The 17,197-nt window shown below is 38.9% G+C and overlaps 1 protein-coding gene across 1 annotated transcript in view; it reads left to right on the top strand.

Moving 5' to 3' along the window:
* ELK3 (ETS transcription factor ELK3) overlaps positions 1 to 17,197 on the top strand; it is a 42,818-nt gene that overhangs the window by 1,053 nt on the left and 24,568 nt on the right. The gene's annotated exons all lie outside the window — the stretch shown is intronic.

The following is a 17,197-nucleotide window of genomic DNA, read 5'->3' as shown; positions in this document are numbered from 1 at the left end:
GGAGAGTTTCTGGCTTGTCTGGAAACAGCAAGACTAATTGCCATGCGCTTCCGGTTTGAAACTGGCAGCAGACAACATCTTGAAAATGAGTCACTGCAGCTCACAAAGAAACTCTGTGGTTTTCTCCCTCTCAGGTTTATATATTTGCTCCTTTTTACAGTTTCCTTTGTAGTCTTCTGCGTTCTCCCCGGCCCTCCCCGCTTTTCTTAGCCACCCCCTGCCCCAAGACCCCTTGGCCAACGTGGATAGTTTCCACGACTGACCGAAAAAACACTAAAAATGTTTGTAAGGGAAGGGGGGGGTGGGGGTGGGAATGAGAGAGAGAGAGAGAAAGGGAGAGAAAGTGGAGAGTTGTTTTTGGATCTGGCTTTGCTGAAGGTTAGAGGGACTCTGATGCTGCAGGGGGAAAAAGTTCTCTGAATTTTCCACTGGCTGCAGGAAGAGAGCCCATTTAGTCATGGCTAAGTAATGTCTGCACACACACCAACTAATCTCATTAGGAGTTTCCGTTCCCTAACACAGGAGGGTTTTGTGAAGCCCTGTCAGCCTTTCTAACACTGCAGTTGAAAGGGAGACAACTTACATCTTTATTTACTTAGAGGTGTAGCACTACGACAAGTTTATACAATGCAGCATCTTTTCCGTCATGAGGACTCCCAACTGCAAAAGTCAACAGTTTAATTTAATTTCAAACACAAAGCCACGGTTTATCTCGTATTTTGCTCATACAGACTTTTTGATTACTTAAGATTAAATGTAATTTATTCATAAACAGTTTCGTAGGGTGAAGTTCAGAAAAGGGGTACACAGAAGGCTGTGTCATGATAAGCATGTTCTGTGCATTTGCGACAATTGTATGTAATTGCATAATTAAAACTCCCATGCAAAGATACCGAGATGATGGGCATGTCTGAAAAGTATATTCACTCACATAGCCCTCACTGTACTGGTGCTTTACATATTTAATTTCCAAGTGATACATATTTTGTACATATCACTTGATGGCTTGTGTAATTATTTTGTGATTATTTTCACAGCGGTCATAAAAAAACCTCTGTGTTAAGAATTAGAAAGATTTTTGGCATGCCCCACTCATCTTTAATGTAAATTAGGAGTTAACAAGTTTTTGCAAAAAGAATCTGGAACAAACAAAGAAAATGGAGTCTTGCTTGCAAGTGAGTTTTAACTTAAATGTCAAAAAATGTGAAAAAAATTGCATGTAATAGGAAACAGCACTTAGCTACTTACTTGAATTATCATGTGATAGCATTAAACAAGCAAATATTGTGCACAAAAGTAGTACTTTGATGGAGAACTAATTGCAGTATACCACGTGTTTACCTTTGAGGATCTTCAGTGTTTCCTGTACTTCCTATGTCCAAGCTGCACAGAAAAAATCTTCATTAACATCACTTTACAGAGGACTTTTATTAGTGACACAATCTCCAGACACAGATGCCTCTTGATTTCCTAGTTGGGAGGAGAAGAATTTTTAGAATAGTATGTAAAAGAAAATGCCTAATCTCTGCTTCAATCAAATGCAGTCATCAGGTAGTGAGAGTTACTTTTGGGTTTTGGAGTTTTATTTCTTTTATAAAATTCTAAATTTTAGAGGGAGAGGTACATTATTGGGCATTATGTTCAAAAATCTGTTGAATATGTTATGGAACAGTTAGTGTGGCATACAACACCAAAACTCTTACTGAAGAGTGAGAGCTCTTACTCTCTCTCTTTGAATAATGGACATTAAATTGTCCACTTACTGCATTAAATATTGCTGGAATTTTGGTGTGCCTGAATCGGCGAGGATGAAGCACACACACTCATACATATGGGGATATATATACACAGTCTATTTACACTATATAAATTTCATATATTTTATTCACTTAGCATAAGTAAAAATATCTTGATGTCCTCATAGAAAAACAGATGTAGTAGTACTGTACTGGTTGTGTGTTCTGTGTATTTGAAAGAGTGAATGAGAAGTAATCCATAGGTGTGTTAAAAATACAACAGTTCGTTTGGAATAGAAAAAAAATTCAGATAGTAAATAGTGTGCAATGGTTTCCACTTGAATAATAAAAATGTCTTAAAGGTGTTTTCACTGTAAGTATGATTTTGTTCTTTACCTGTTTTAATTTACAAAATATAAAAGTGTGTGAGAAGAATATATACTGTCTGCTGAGGGATGAGATATCGTAATTGCTTATATCTCAATTTTCCAAATTGCCTCTGTGAGTTGTTCCTAAAAAGAACAAACCTACAGACTTATGTCCTTTCTGATATCACCAACTCCACCTAGATGCAGCAGCTGAAATAAGCAACACCATCTCAGGGGGAGAAACCCAGCTACAGCCTTCCTTGTCACGGTGTTTATGAACCACTATGCACATGAATGCTTTCATATGTAGAAACAAACATCTCTTTTGTTTTATTCATTAGCTATTCTCACTGCTTGCTGATTCACAGTGGTTCTTTGCTCCTGTTACTTAATGTTATTTCATTAAACTTGAAAACAAATCAAGTATCTCACCACAGAGACTGGAGTATTCCCTTTTGCTGTGCACGAAGTCCAGTTATGTAAACTTTACCTTCTCGTTGTAATGCTCTTCTTGGGATGAAGGCCGGCTTCAGGGTATGTTACCATAGAGGTATTCTTATGGGAAAGTATTACGGCATAAGGGACTTAATATAACTCAAGCTGAAATCTACTTTAGTTTAAAAATCTGTTCTGGAGGACTTAGCACAGAATGGAAGTCATTTTGCAGGTTCAGCGATGCACATGGAGCTTGTTGCTTGCTCTGCGGGTTGTTTACATGTTTACAGGTAGGAAGATAGGTTTATACATAATACTTATGGACACCGAGGTCCATCAGCTGTTACAGAAAATGCAGGTCTTTGCCTTGGGAATGCAATCACGTGACAACATGTTTCTTCACAAAATCAAAGAAAAGAAATAGACGCTGAAAGAAAAAGTCATTTGGCTACTAAAGGGAGAGTGGGGTAAGGCTGGGAGAACCAAGATACGGTTATTTGTGATGCATGTATTTAAAAAAAGGTTGTCACCTTGGTGACATCGTAAGATTTGTGTGCTCGTGTTGTTACAGTTATCTCTGTGAGTGGTTTTCTGTCATGGTGCTGAATAATCCAGGGTAGCAAAGAACTGATAAATTAGCTAGTACTTCCCACAAAGGTAGGGCAGGCTGGACTCCTTTGTGCAATTCAGACTATTTCTCAGTCCATGATTTTCTTCTGGTGGTGGTGGCTCCAACATGTAGCATGCCTGGATGTTGCTGCCTGAATCCATCTTAGAGCCGTGACGCTGATTACAGGACGCTGTTAGCCTGGGCTGGTTTCAGAGAGTACTGTTGGTTTTGAGCTGCTGTGCATCTTCTGTAACCACACCCAATGGTTCATGCTACAGGCCGTAACTTAGGGGCCTTTGAAAATTACGTTGCACCCTGTATCCTCGGGTTGATTCACCGTGGCTTTCTCCTTGGTGTTTCCCACAGTAGGGAATCTCACAGTCTTGGATCATTAGACAGATGTTTACTTCGTCTGTGGCTTGTTAAATGAATCAACTCATATTCTGGAGGCTGTTGAGAGCTCTTGAAAGACTGAATATGTCTGTTCTCATGTTGAAGCATTTTGTTGAATAATGAATGATTAAAGAATTAGTCATGATTTTGAGGAGAATGTCAAGGTGTAGGTACAGGAAGTCCAGCTCACTGCGCTGCAAAATACAAGGCTGCATGTATGGAAACAAAGCAGAGGAAGCACAAAGTACCTCTTATCTGTGCACTTCACAAAAAGAAAATGCATCTTTGTCCTTAAAACTTTCTTTAACTCACTGTGGTTTTATATGCCAGTAATTATATCAGAATTCACATTCCTAAGGGTTTGCTGTTAAGAGTGGATTTTAATTCAAAAGCTCTTTGAAGGAGACTTGCTGCTCTTCTAAAAGCAAAAACTAAAGAAAATACTTTTCATAAGCATGGATATGAAAATATCACTAAGGCACTACCTGCCAGCTAATTCAATGCTAATTAGTAACTGTATAGTCATTCTGCATTTTTAATTTTGTATGAATACCGTGGTAGTTTTTGCAGCACCAGAAAGTACCCTGGAACTGTTGATCTGCTTAACCAGTCTAATTCATGTCAGTATCTCACAGTGTCCTGTACAACTAAATACTTAAGTAGTTATTTTAAAGTTATGTTACAGTTAAGAACATTGCAGGCCAAATTTTGCCATGCCCTAAGCAGATACAATTTTCAGCTGAAAATTACACTTTTTTTTTTTTTTACTCCTGTGGAGTTACAGTCACCAAACACCGTGTCTGATTTTGACCTGCTTGCTCAAGTAGCATTGCTGTGACTATCTGGAGCAGGGGGGTTTACCCTTTTCGTATCTGTGCATCCGCAATTATTTTTGACCAGTTGCGCAGATGCCAGTGTTACCAGTCGAGACTACTGTAGTAGCACTGTGGTACTTTAGCCTCTCCTCCAGGAGGAATCCACTGACCCCTGCATGCGTGGGCCACATGTTGGGAATCACTCACCTGTATGATGACACCTATGAACTTTTAAGATAAATATCAATCAACCATGTAAAGAAAGGTTTCTAAAGGCTATACCATCTGCTCTGTTTACATCTGAGCAGTTAGATACAGCTCAGGGTCTTCAGGAGAAGAATTTCTGTAGGAAGCCACAAACTTTATTTGTTTTGATCTTTTAAAGCACTTAGACATGTATTTATTTTTGAGTGTGTCAGCACTTCTGTTAATGCATTGAGACTAACTGTGTGTTGCAAACATTTAAATGCTAGCTTAGGCCTTGAATGTGACTAAGGCATTGGAGTAGCTCTTCCTTGCCCTGTGCAAGTGTCCTCCTAGTCTTCCATAGCTTTACTCTAAATTTTGCAGTGTCAGGATATACTGAGTGTGCAAAGAATACTGCCCATTCTATGGCTTCCCCCAGACCCATTTCAGAGAGTCATCTCAGTCATGTCTGTGTCTCTGCTTGCCAATTTACCACTCAGTATTTGAAGAGTCAGAATGTAGCTTGGATAATCTTTGCAAAAACCTATTACTACATGCTAATGTATTTTGGCTTTCATGCAAACAACCCTGTCTTAGTTTCTTCAGCTTTAAAGTGTACTATTTTTTTATCTTGTGGATCCTAACTTAAAGATCATTTGAGGTACTAGGAGAGGAAAACTTACATCTTACACATTGTCTTTTAGTTTTAGCTGTTGTTAAATTATGTAATGAACCAGTCAGTTGTAATTTTTATGATTCTTACCAGTCATTCAAAATTGCTAAAAGCTTTCTAAGCACTAACCTAAGCATTAAGTCCTGTTAGTACAATTTTACAAGGCGGGCCTTTCTCTGAAAATACTAGTGAACAAGCAAAGAAGTTTGTGTAAAATACGCTTTTGCAGTTGTACAAAAAAGAGTAGACTTGGATTATATACTTAATCTAAAGAATCTATATGTTTTCAATCAAATGTCCTCCTATGAGTTTCCCATCCTCATTTTGCAAAACAGCTGACAGTTCATCTGGAAAACAGATTTCTGTTACACATCCATTTGCCTCTAATGTGGTGACAGCACCTCTTTACTGTATCTCTGTATATTTCTTCGTGTCTGTCATTTTTTTTTGATATGAAGAAAATTGATCAGATGTATTTCAGTTGAAGCTTTTTGGAAAGGATGCTAATGAATGTTATTATTTTTGCATGTTTATATTGTGGTAATGTTGAGTGGCCTTTTTTGTTTCAAGTCACAATATAGCACAAACAAGAAGTTTATAGACTCAAATACCACTATTATCTCTTCCCAGCAATTAACAGTAATTCACGAGAAGAAACAACCTTTAAAAAGCATTTAGAAAGTAAGAACAAGTTCCTATTGCAGCTCTGTTAGTGAAATCTGGAGAAAGTTGACTACCTTCAGAGAATTTCTTCCATGCCATACTAATATAGCTGAGATGGGAATGCGGGTTTAGATTCTAGATATAGACCTCTGTGAAGTCTGGTGACTCAGAGCAGACTCAGAGCAACTGGCGTGTGTGGTTAGTTTAGCAAACTGCGAGCGTGGAATAGGGCTGGTATAGAAAGTACGACTGCAGCACTCCTTCAGTACTGCAGCTTCAGTACTGACACTCTGCGATGCAAATGCTTTTAAAACAGAGCAGTATCAAGGCTGGATTGATTCCCTGGGAGTAGGGTGCAAAAAACCTGACTGTGCAATCGCATCCAAGTTGAGGAGAGGGGATGGAGTCTTTAAGTTTTATTTAAATGTGGAATCTTATCCAAGATTCAGTGTACAAATCAAAATAGTGGCTGTTATGTATCCTGAGCAGCAGAGACACTAACAAACCAATTGGTGTGTTGATGTCACTTCTAAACATAAACAATCTGGGCACTTTGTATACAGCAAGGTTTGCTGTAATCATTGAAGTAGTGTCCTACTCCTTCACGGAGGAGTTTGTCTCTCCTTCATAGTTCGCGGGAGCCATGGGAATTAATTTAAGTACACAGGACACAGACAGTACAGGAGAGTAACAACCAGATCTTCTGTTGGCTGAAATCTCATGTAGTTTATGATACATTCTGTTGGGTATTCCAGTGTTTAATGAACGATGTTAGGGGAAATGTGTAGGTGTGACCTTCAGGTTCTTGTTGGTGTAGTTGACAAGTGAATAATGTCAGAAGATAAGAATCTTTTAATTGGGTTTCATTTTAGCGTAGTGCATGATAAACATGCATATTGGAACTTGGATTAGCACTGAGAAAGGAGAATAGCAGGTTTTTGAGATTTTAACGTGTAAGAGTGATTCTTAAGTTAGGTTTTTACTATGCGACTTTTGTACACAGAAATAATAGCATTTAAAGTGAAAAATATGGACCTTGACTAAGTGCTGTGTGTGACTAGCTGCTCATTTTTTATGACTAAGGAACTTACACCCTGGCTTGTGCTGCAAGAACTATTGCAATAGCACTAATGTTCTGGGAAGAAATTGTCCAGGTATAATGTCTCTATATGTACGTAGGTTACTGCTGAATTGTGTTACCCCATTTTCAGTATAATGCTATGACTGACTCCCCTTGCAATGTGAGAATGTACAGGTAAGCCTGTACGTTACTTAATAGTTCAATGGCTCATTTTGCTAATCCAGTAAATTCTGAAAATGCCGTGCGCATAGGAAGGCGAGCTCTGCCTGCCAGCGTAAACTGCAACGATCTTGCTGTGCTTCAGGTCTTGCGGAAATTGCCAGCCACCTCGGTTTGCCTGAACAGAACTCCCAGGACTGCGTTTCCTGTCCTGGCCAGGTTCCTCTCTGCTCACAGTATTAAAAAGACCTGCTTGTTTATCTAAGTTTCTAGTCTAGGAAAAATCAGTCAAGAGGGGAAGATTAGTTTAAAAATCTGAATATGAAATGTACTAAAAGCAAGATTTGAGACAGTTGATAGTATTAATACACCATTGAAAATATTAGGGCCGCTAGCATAAGTTACGGAGCATTTGGTCTGCTGTCACCAAATTGGAAATTTTAATACGTCAGTTTAAGAAGGGAGTACAGGTAAGGAAAAAGCATTTGCATTTGGGAGTAATCATTACTTGATGTGTCAGGTAAACTTTCAGAATAGTCACTGTTCCTGGAGGCTATATCCTCTGTTCTCTTCAGCTATTTATTTGTCTTCCTGCATATTTTGTCTGAATTTATCAAAGGAACTATCAGAAACTTTATCTAGGACAGTCAAATAATCATGATCTGTGTCCTACTGATGCCGACAAAAATGTAAGAGAGAGTCATACCGGAAAAATAAACACATAGGGCTGGCTTTGAAAGCAGGAGTCCCTCAGATTGCAGTGTTGCGTATTGCCAGCATGCCACAGATGTGCACCACATGAGCAGACAGAAAGCAGTGTGAGGAGTCTGCATTCATTTTACGCCTGTCCCAAGGTGAACGGTTGGAGCCATTATGGATTTATGTAGTTTTGTTTACAGCTAGCTTTAGAACTAGTTGAACAGGTTATTTTTTTAAGCCTTTCACAGGGAGGTGAGTAGCCATATTCCCTCCTGCTAAGGGCTTTTACTTCAGTTGGATTAAAACCGTTTCTTGAACTGCATCCTTACGGAGAATTTGAAAACCCTCGTGTTTTAGAGGCGGTGTCATCACACCTCTGTTTGGCAGGCGACCAGTCCTTTGTTGTATTAATTTGGAGGTTGCAGAACTCTCTTCCTTTGGACATCTGCCTCAGCCTTTCTTTGACTTAGTTAAAAAAATTAAAAACTGCAAACACTGTATTACCAAATGTACTTACTGGAAGCATTACTGGACGTGTGTGTGTGCTTTCTTTTCTGCAGTGGAACTTGATGTTGCCCTATAATATTTTGCTAGATCTTGCTGCTGTCTCTTCTGCGTTACTCTTAACCACAGGAGTCTGTTTATTTTTTTAAAATGTGCTGGGCCAGAACAGTGGGTGTTCTTGCTTGAGAAGGAGACCTTGTAAATTATTACTGTAAATAATCTTTTAAATTAGAATATAAAGTTAAGAGAAGACTATTACACAGGAGTGGCAGAGTAGGCATACCTCATGTGACTCTATTAAGTACATCGGCCAGCAAAACCCTCCATGCTTTTTTGGTGCATCCTTAAACCAGTCTGGGTTTGTGTGGCGATATTACTGTAGTTTTGCAGCAAATTGGAACTTGTGTGCTGGGGCACTGTAACTTTTTCTAATGTTTCCACTGGGTGGTGCTGCAGGAATTCCTATTTTTTTTTTTTTTTTTCACTTGAATCTGCATTTCCCAGAAAGACGCCTCTAAAATATAATAGGAGGAAGTCCTGATTTAGAAAGTTTTTGCAGTTTCAACACAATGGAAAAACTCGGAGGATGCTCTGGCAGGAAATGTCCTGGTTGCTGGATGTGGAAAAATTACCAGTCTTCTGTATCATACACACAAGTCCGTTCCCTAAAGTGCCCTGGGTATGGATTGCCCCATTAGTTTGATTTATTACCTTTAACAGCGAAAGTTCTGCATCGAGTTAAAACAGGTATATTTACACACTTAGTTGCGAGTTTATTTTTTCAAGGCCAATTAAATTAGCAGTAAGATCTCCTTTGATGAGTATTTGAAAACTTTCTGAGTAAACAAATTGATATTTGTTTTTCCTCCTTTCTGGCAGAATCACTAACTTTTCACCAACCACATCCTATTTATCACCCTTGAAGCATCTCTGTTGAGAAATAAAGTGTGAGGACTGACTCAGACTTTTGCCTCGTTCTTTCAAATGTTTCTGAGCAAACATTTGGGCAGATTTGGCAGTAATCTTTAACCTCTCATGATATACTTACTCATTGTTATACAGATGAATTTTCAGTGGAAAATTTTATGGCTGACTGATTATTCTAGAAAAGTTTCTTTTCTTGATCAGCACCCTTTTGCTTCTGTAATCAAATGCAAAACAAGTGTGCTTCAATTTTTTATAGAACCTAAAATGTAAAAGAGAAAAATTGGCCTGGAGGGTTTGCAAGCTGTTCAACTTTCCATATGGACATTCACTTTAGAACTATGTTAAAAATGTATATAGCTGAAACAGCTAGAGACTGCCTTATTCCATATTTTTCCCTAAATATACTCCTTGATATTTTTTATTATGGAATAGAATTTTTTTTGTAATTTACAGCAAAAGTTTTTTAAAATCACATAACTTTATTTTATAAGTATTAATATACTTCAAAAATTAGTATGGTTTAGCAAAATCTCAATTTCTAGTATTGAGAAGTAGTGGTTAAAAAAAAAATAATGACGAAACAGCCATGTTCTTTCACATGTTATTGCAGCAGTCATCTCAAGGGTTAAAATGAACCTGAGACACTTAGAAAAATAAAACCAGAGCTGCTGTTACAAACTGGGACAGATGTAGGAGGCCAGGTTTCCTGTGGCCCATTTTCCAGTTTCCTGGCTGCAACCTGCAGAAATAAAGGAAGCCGAATGGTAACGTGAATGAGAAGCTAACAATGCCCCACGTCACGCTGCTCAGAGAAACGTGCTGCTGGCCAGAATTAGGATACAAAAGCAGCAAATGGACCTACAAAAAATATACACACGTTTTCCAGAGTAGTCGAAAAGGGGAAAAAGAAAAAAAAAAGGGATCTGTTAAGAGAAATGCTGTGTGCTTGCAAAAGCACACGCTTGCCTTTAAGGGAAATGTAAGTGGAGGTGTGTGCCTGCTGTGGTGGGGCATACGAAAAGGAGCCGAATCTTTAGCAGCTGCTCTGCTGGTTCCTTCTGTAGCCGGTTTCTTCATACACTAAGGGAAATTAATTCCTCGGCCCTGACTCTGCCTCTTAATCCCTTCCATGTACATGTCTGATCACCATCTCTCTGCGACTACCTATAGCGTATAATGCTGGCTAACACCTTTTATTTGTTCCAAATTTAAGGGATCTCTAGCAGCTTTTTCAGCCTCTGGGCTCCCTAGCCAGTCTGTCCCACTCAGCTGTCCCTCTTCTGCCCCAGTCCCTCGACCTGGTTTATAGCTCAGAGCCCCAGATGTTCATCTGCAGACCATCTCAAGCAACAAGGGGCTGGTTTTGATCCTAATGCCCGGAGGAATTCCTAGTTTTAGCCTTCAGAACTTGTTCATGTTGATTGTCCAGGATCAGCAGTAATATCTCTTTGGTTTAGAAAGGCTGTGGGAGAACTAACATAGCGTGGGGAGAAAGAATCCAGGTGGGAAACCTGGAGTACGTGGGAGAACAGAAAATAAGAACACAGCTGTAACATAGAACTGCGTGGAAGCTACGGACCTCTGCAGGGGTCCCGAGTACTACAGAGTTGCTTCCCAGCTTTCTGCCTTTTTCTTCTAGCTTTTCCTATGCAAGAGTCCTACAAAACTTAATGCCCCAAAGAGTATCCTACTTCTCTCACGGTTCATCTCATGAATCTTTCTGATCCTGAGTTCTTCATTTAGCTAGCTTTGTCTCTGAGCCTCCTGGTTTGCTACTACCTGGATTTAAGATGGCTTGCTTATTTGTTCTGTTTTGCCCAGCAGGTTAATGACACTTTTTTTTTTGGACCTTAATGCCACTTTACTGACGCTTTATCATATGGAATTTCATGTCTTTTGTCTTGGTCAAAAACAAAGGTAATGCAGCTCATCAGCACGTGTATTTGTAGATCTTAACCGTTCCTAGTGTAACGTGGATGTTTTCATAATGCTTGCTCATGCTGGTAGAAGTCAGTCTCTATACACAAAGGGGAGAGCCAGTGTTTGGCCTTTGGGACCCTCACCTAAGTAAGGAATTTGGACACCCCCTTTACAGGAAAATAATCTCTTAGATGGGATGCTTTGCCCTGTGGATGTTTTTGTCCTTTTCTATTACTCTCTTTGGGGAGAGCTTACAACACTGACTTTGCTGCTGCTCCAAGTTTAGGCATTTCCATTACGCCCTTAATTTGGTTGAAATGAATAGGCACAGCATTATCAGCACAGGTATTCTGAGTTGCCTCTTTCCTGCATCAAGTCCTGAATTTAAGATGTGATGTGTGGAGGTCACATTGTATCACACTGATCATGCAGCTGGTAGGCTTTGTGTGTGTGTGTGGGGGGGGCACGCATTTGCGAGGATTTAAATTGATAACGCAGAGGGTGTTAGCGTGGTTACCTGTCACAGCTGCCTGAGAAATGGACTTTCAGAAAACTCGGTCCTGAAATATCTTTTTGCTGTCTAACACAGCATTTCCAAGTATAATTCCTTCTAGCTATGCCAGTGATTATACCGCATCAGCGGTAGTGGAACTGATCACAAAGTAAAATTACTAGGCTATTTAGGTCAGGTCACCCGAGCAAATTTTGTTTCATGGCTTAGAAAATATCTTTGACTGTCAAATGCATTGTATAAATATTTTTAAAAATGTAAGATTGCAAACCCACATGTGTTAAAGTTAATGGATGAAAAAATTAATTTATTCTTTTGTCTTTACGAATTTTGATTAGGCTTTCCATCACACTGAATATATGTTTCTTACATAGGTTACCTGTTCTCAATTTGGATGTCACTATCGAAATAAGTGATTTTTTTAAAACTATTTTTCTTCTAATCCATGTAATTCAGCATGTGGTTCCATGTATTACTTATTGTCCAGCATTCAAATCCTGTACTGAGCACAGAAGTAACAGGAATATATATTATTACTATTTAACATTAATAAAGAGTTGAATGAAATGTGAAATACATGCCCTGTAGGAAGTGACCACATCCTAACACCCGTTTCTGTGAAATTAAGGCAAGACACTGAATTCCCTTTGAGTCAGTAAAAATTCAGAAGAATTGGAAAATACATAAATGAAATACAATATTTTCTGAAGATTTCTGACTCCTCCCAATCATAATTTATAACAACTTTTAATACAGATAACACATTTTTGGTTAAATTACATGTCTTTTAATATATCTGTCATGTGATTCTTTTGCTCCACCACTCAAATGAGGCACAAGTTAAGGCTCAGTACACTGAGTGGCCACATTGTCTTCTCAAGAGGATAGTTAATATTTTGTGGAGCCCCAGCATGGTGCCCATAGAGAAAGGCAGGTTAATTACTACTGTTGATCTGGTTGGAAATGAAATATTTTGCATCAGTTTAAAAATCCCGTCACTGCAGCATCTTAGATTTTTAATATTCCCTTGCAAATCACATTTTAGAGAATGGAAATGAGATGGCACATATTAACACCAGTTTACCGAATTAAAGGGATTTAAGGTTTTACATCACCGTATGTGCTGAGCACAGAGCCTCTCTTAAAGGTAGTTACAGCTGTGAATATTCAGCGCAGCTCAGGACTGAAGGCCTCAGGTTGGATGCTTAGAAGAAAAGGACCATACAGTCAATGATCAGCGCTTGCTCATGCTGGTAGAAGTCAGTCTCTATACACAAAGGGGAGAGCCAGTGTTTGGCCTTTGGGACCCTCACCTAAGTAAGGAATTTGGACACCCCCTTTACAGGAAAATAATCTCTTAGATGGGATGCTTTGCCCTGTGGATGTTTTTGTCCTTTTCTATTACTCTCTTTGGGGAGAGCTTACAACACTGACTTTGCTGCTGCTCCAAGTTTAGGCATTTCCATTACGCCCTTAATTTGGTTGAAATGAATAGGCACAGCATTATCAGCACAGGTATTCTGAGTTGCCTCTTTCCTGCATCAAGTCCTGAATTTAAGATGTGATGTGTGGAGGTCACATTGTATCACACTGATCATGCAGCTGGTAGGCTTTGTGTGTGTGTGGGGGGGCACACATTTGCGAGGATTTAAATTGATAACGCAGAGGGTGTTAGCGTGGTTACCTGTCACAGCTGCCTGAGAAATGGACTTTCAGAAAACTCGGTCCTGAAATATCTTTTTGCTGTCTAACACAGCATTTCCAAGTATAATTCCTTCTAGCTATGCCAGTGATTATACCGCATCAGCGGTAGTGGAACTGATCACAAAGTAAAATTACTAGGCTATTTAGGTCAGGTCACCCGAGCAAATTTTGTTTCATGGCTTAGAAAATATCTTTGACTGTCAAATGCATTGTATAAATATTTTTAAAAATGTAAGATTGCAAACCCACATGTGTTAAAGTTAATGGATGAAAAAATTAATTTATTCTTTTGTCTTTACGAATTTTGATTAGGCTTTCCATCACACTGAATATATGTTTCTTACATAGGTTACCTGTTCTCAATTTGGATGTCACTATCGAAATAAGTGATTTTTTTAAAACTATTTTTCTTCTAATCCATGTAATTCAGCATGTGGTTCCATGTATTACTTATTGTCCAGCATTCAAATCCTGTACTGAGCACAGAAGTAACAGGAATATATATTATTACTATTTAACATTAATAAAGAGTTGAATGAAATGTGAAATACATGCCCTGTAGGAAGTGACCACATCCTAACACCCGTTTCTGTGAAATTAAGGCAAGACACTGAATTCCCTTTGAGTCAGTAAAAATTCAGAAGAATTGGAAAATACATAAATGAAATACAATATTTTCTGAAGATTTCTGACTCCTCCCAATCATAATTTATAACAACTTTTAATACAGATAACACATTTTTGGTTAAATTACATGTCTTTTAATATATCTGTCATGTGATTCTTTTGCTCCACCACTCAAATGAGGCACAAGTTAAGGCTCAGTACACTGAGTGGCCACATTGTCTTCTCAAGAGGATAGTTAATATTTTGTGGAGCCCCAGCATGGTGCCCATAGAGAAAGGCAGGTTAATTACTACTGTTGATCTGGTTGGAAATGAAATATTTTGCATCAGTTTAAAAATCCCGTCACTGCAGCATCTTAGATTTTTAATATTCCCTTGCAAATCACATTTTAGAGAATGGAAATGAGATGGCACATATTAACACCAGTTTACCGAATTAAAGGGATTTAAGGTTTTACATCACCGTATGTGCTGAGCACAGAGCCTCTCTTAAAGGTAGTTACAGCTGTGAATATTCAGCGCAGCTCAGGACTGAAGGCCTCAGGTTGGATGCTTAGAAGAAAAGGACCATACAGTCAATGATCAGCTGAAAATGCAATTTGGGTGATTTGCCTCATGTAGGAATCCTATACACACAGTTGTTATACAAGTGATATAGAAAGCTTTATACAGGAACTCAGTGGCAGATGGAGGGATGGAGTACAATGCAGCACTGAGCTGTTTTCATCTCATTTCTGTATGGGCAGACTTGGGTCGTATCCAGGAGAAGATTTATGCACGTATCAATTAAGCACATCGATGCTGAATTCTTGAGGCGTGCAGGTCCTTTATAAAGCCTGCTCAGAGCTGTGCACTTGGGAGGGTTGATGGTAAGGCAAGCAGGGTGGTGGGGAGCTGCCTAAATCTAATCCCACCACAGCCCTGGATCCAGCACCTGAAGCGCTTCCCAGAGGTTATGTGTGCATCTCAGCTGGTTGAAGAACTCACCGTCAAGAACTGAACCACTTTGAAAAAGGTGGCCGTAACCTTTTATACAACAACCTGGTGGAAGTCACCTCTCCTTAGTCACCGGGAGAGATAGCATGGAGCGTGTGCTTCTGTAGGATGTTCTCACCCTGGCTTGCAGTGTTCGTGCGTTCTACATTACACCTATGGCTGAGTCACCGTGAGGCCCACACTCAGTAGATAAAATGGAATGCAAAACTGTTTACATTTTACAAATGGTAATCATCAGAAAACAGGTTCATAATGGAAAGTGTAGCGCAACGGTAGCTGTAGGTTACCCTAGGTAACAGGTCTTTGTAGGTACAGGTCTTTGTAGTGTGGGATGCCTGTACAGATTTCAATACAATTTTGAAGAAAGATATTTATAAGTTACTTCTAATTTGCCAGAGCAAAAAAAAAGTTCTGTTTGTGATTTATTGTTTGGAAGAGTTGTATGATACAAACTGAAATTAGACAGAGTATCGCTGTATAATATGTACTGTACAGAAACTAAGATTATCTTAAAGTAACATGGCTGTATATACCTACACATGTTTAGTGAAGTAAGCTGCAAAATTAATAAATATTAATTTAAAGTATGTATATGAGATGCCAGATTAATAGGTATGCTTTATTACCTATGATGTTATGGATAAATAATCCATTAAAAATGTTAATGCTTGCACAGATGGTGTAGTTTAAATGAACTTTTAAGGACTGTAAAGCGAATATATAACTTTCAGGTATATTTAATTCTAGTTATACTTTTTTTTTTTCTTGCCTTAAACTATGGAAAAGGATTTGTATAAAGTGATAAAAAATACAGTGAAGGAAATGCAAACCTTTGAAAGTGCCAAATCATCCATACAGGCCGTTCTGTTTTAAGGATACCGAAGAGTCTGGGGAGCCCCTGCCGTCTCTTGAAGGTGCTGTGTAGCTATGGTGTAACACGGCAGGGTGTCAGGGATAGGTATTTTTGTCCTTGTCATTCAGATGGGATTCTCAGTTAATTAGAGAAATGAGGCTTTTGCAGGGATAATAAAGCCATCATTAATTCTGCAAACCTTGTTTGGCCAGCGTGCTTAGAAACCATTTGGACCAAAATAGAGCGCCAAATTCTGTTTTTCTGTAAAACTATTGACGACATCCTCTAGTATCTTTAACTTGCTTTTACATTAGTGAGGCTTATGCAATTTATTTTCCTTTATACTAGCGAAGCTTAATGCAACATGATTTCCTTAGCTCTGGGCAGGCTTGACATCTTCCCTCAGCCGCCCAGCGTACCGTCGCTCCATGCGGGAGATAGTTGGAAGTCTTGTGCCCTCTTGTGGTTAATGCACCAAGGGAAAAGTCAGGCAGTAAAGCCTGGCGTATTCTGGCTGTGTCATCTCTTAGGACACACGCAGTAATGTGTTAGGAAACAAAAACGAGCTAGGAAGGTAAAAATCATGAGCTTGTTTAGGTAAAGACAAAAATATCCATAGTTACATGTACAAAGATAAGTCAGGTAATAATTAGCCCCATTAGCACCATAGTCAGTGAACCCAGTAATCCCAGCATCTTTAAGTCTGTTAGACATAACACATCCAAATTAAGTATCAGAAAAGGCCAAAAAAAAAAAAAAAATCATTTGATCCAGTGTTAACACGCTAAAGCTGGCAATGCTGTTGAAAGTGGGGGGAAATCTCATTTTGTGGTTCTGTTGTTTAAAAGGTCAATTTTAGCAACGTCTTCATTGCAATAATACATTGTCTTCAGTGGTAATGCTCCCAAGTTTTAAGTTGTATATATGCCTGTGCTGAGTTGGAATATAGTCATTGTTAAGTTTATCCTTCTATTGCAGTGCTTGAAAAAAAGGTATGTTCTAGGAAGGGCTTGGTAGCACAGGCAGTTAGCGGAGGAAAAAATCTTCAAACAACCTTCAGCAGGGAAAAAATATTCAGACAACCTTAGAAGTGAGACTCGGGCACTGTTAAAAATATTCCTAGTTCTCAGTCATACATATGATAATGAAAGGAAAGATCCCTGTTAGAGAAAGGTTCAGGGTAAGCATCACTTACTTTACTGTACTTAAGTGTACTGAACTTTCAGCATTTCTGCAAAATAAATAATGTCTTTTGAGCTATTTGAATTGGGAAATAGAAGCAGCAAGAGCCATTTCGGGCCCTGGAAGAAACAAAACAGACAAAGGCCGTATGATGCC

This window comes from Egretta garzetta, unplaced genomic scaffold (genome assembly GCF_000687185.1).
Source record: "Egretta garzetta isolate BGI_Z169 unplaced genomic scaffold, ASM68718v1 scaffold38, whole genome shotgun sequence".
In the NCBI taxonomy this organism is placed as follows: Eukaryota; Metazoa; Chordata; class Aves; order Pelecaniformes; family Ardeidae; genus Egretta; species Egretta garzetta.
The sequence above is the reverse complement of the archived record's forward strand: the minus strand, read 5'-3'. Positions and strand labels throughout refer to the sequence as shown.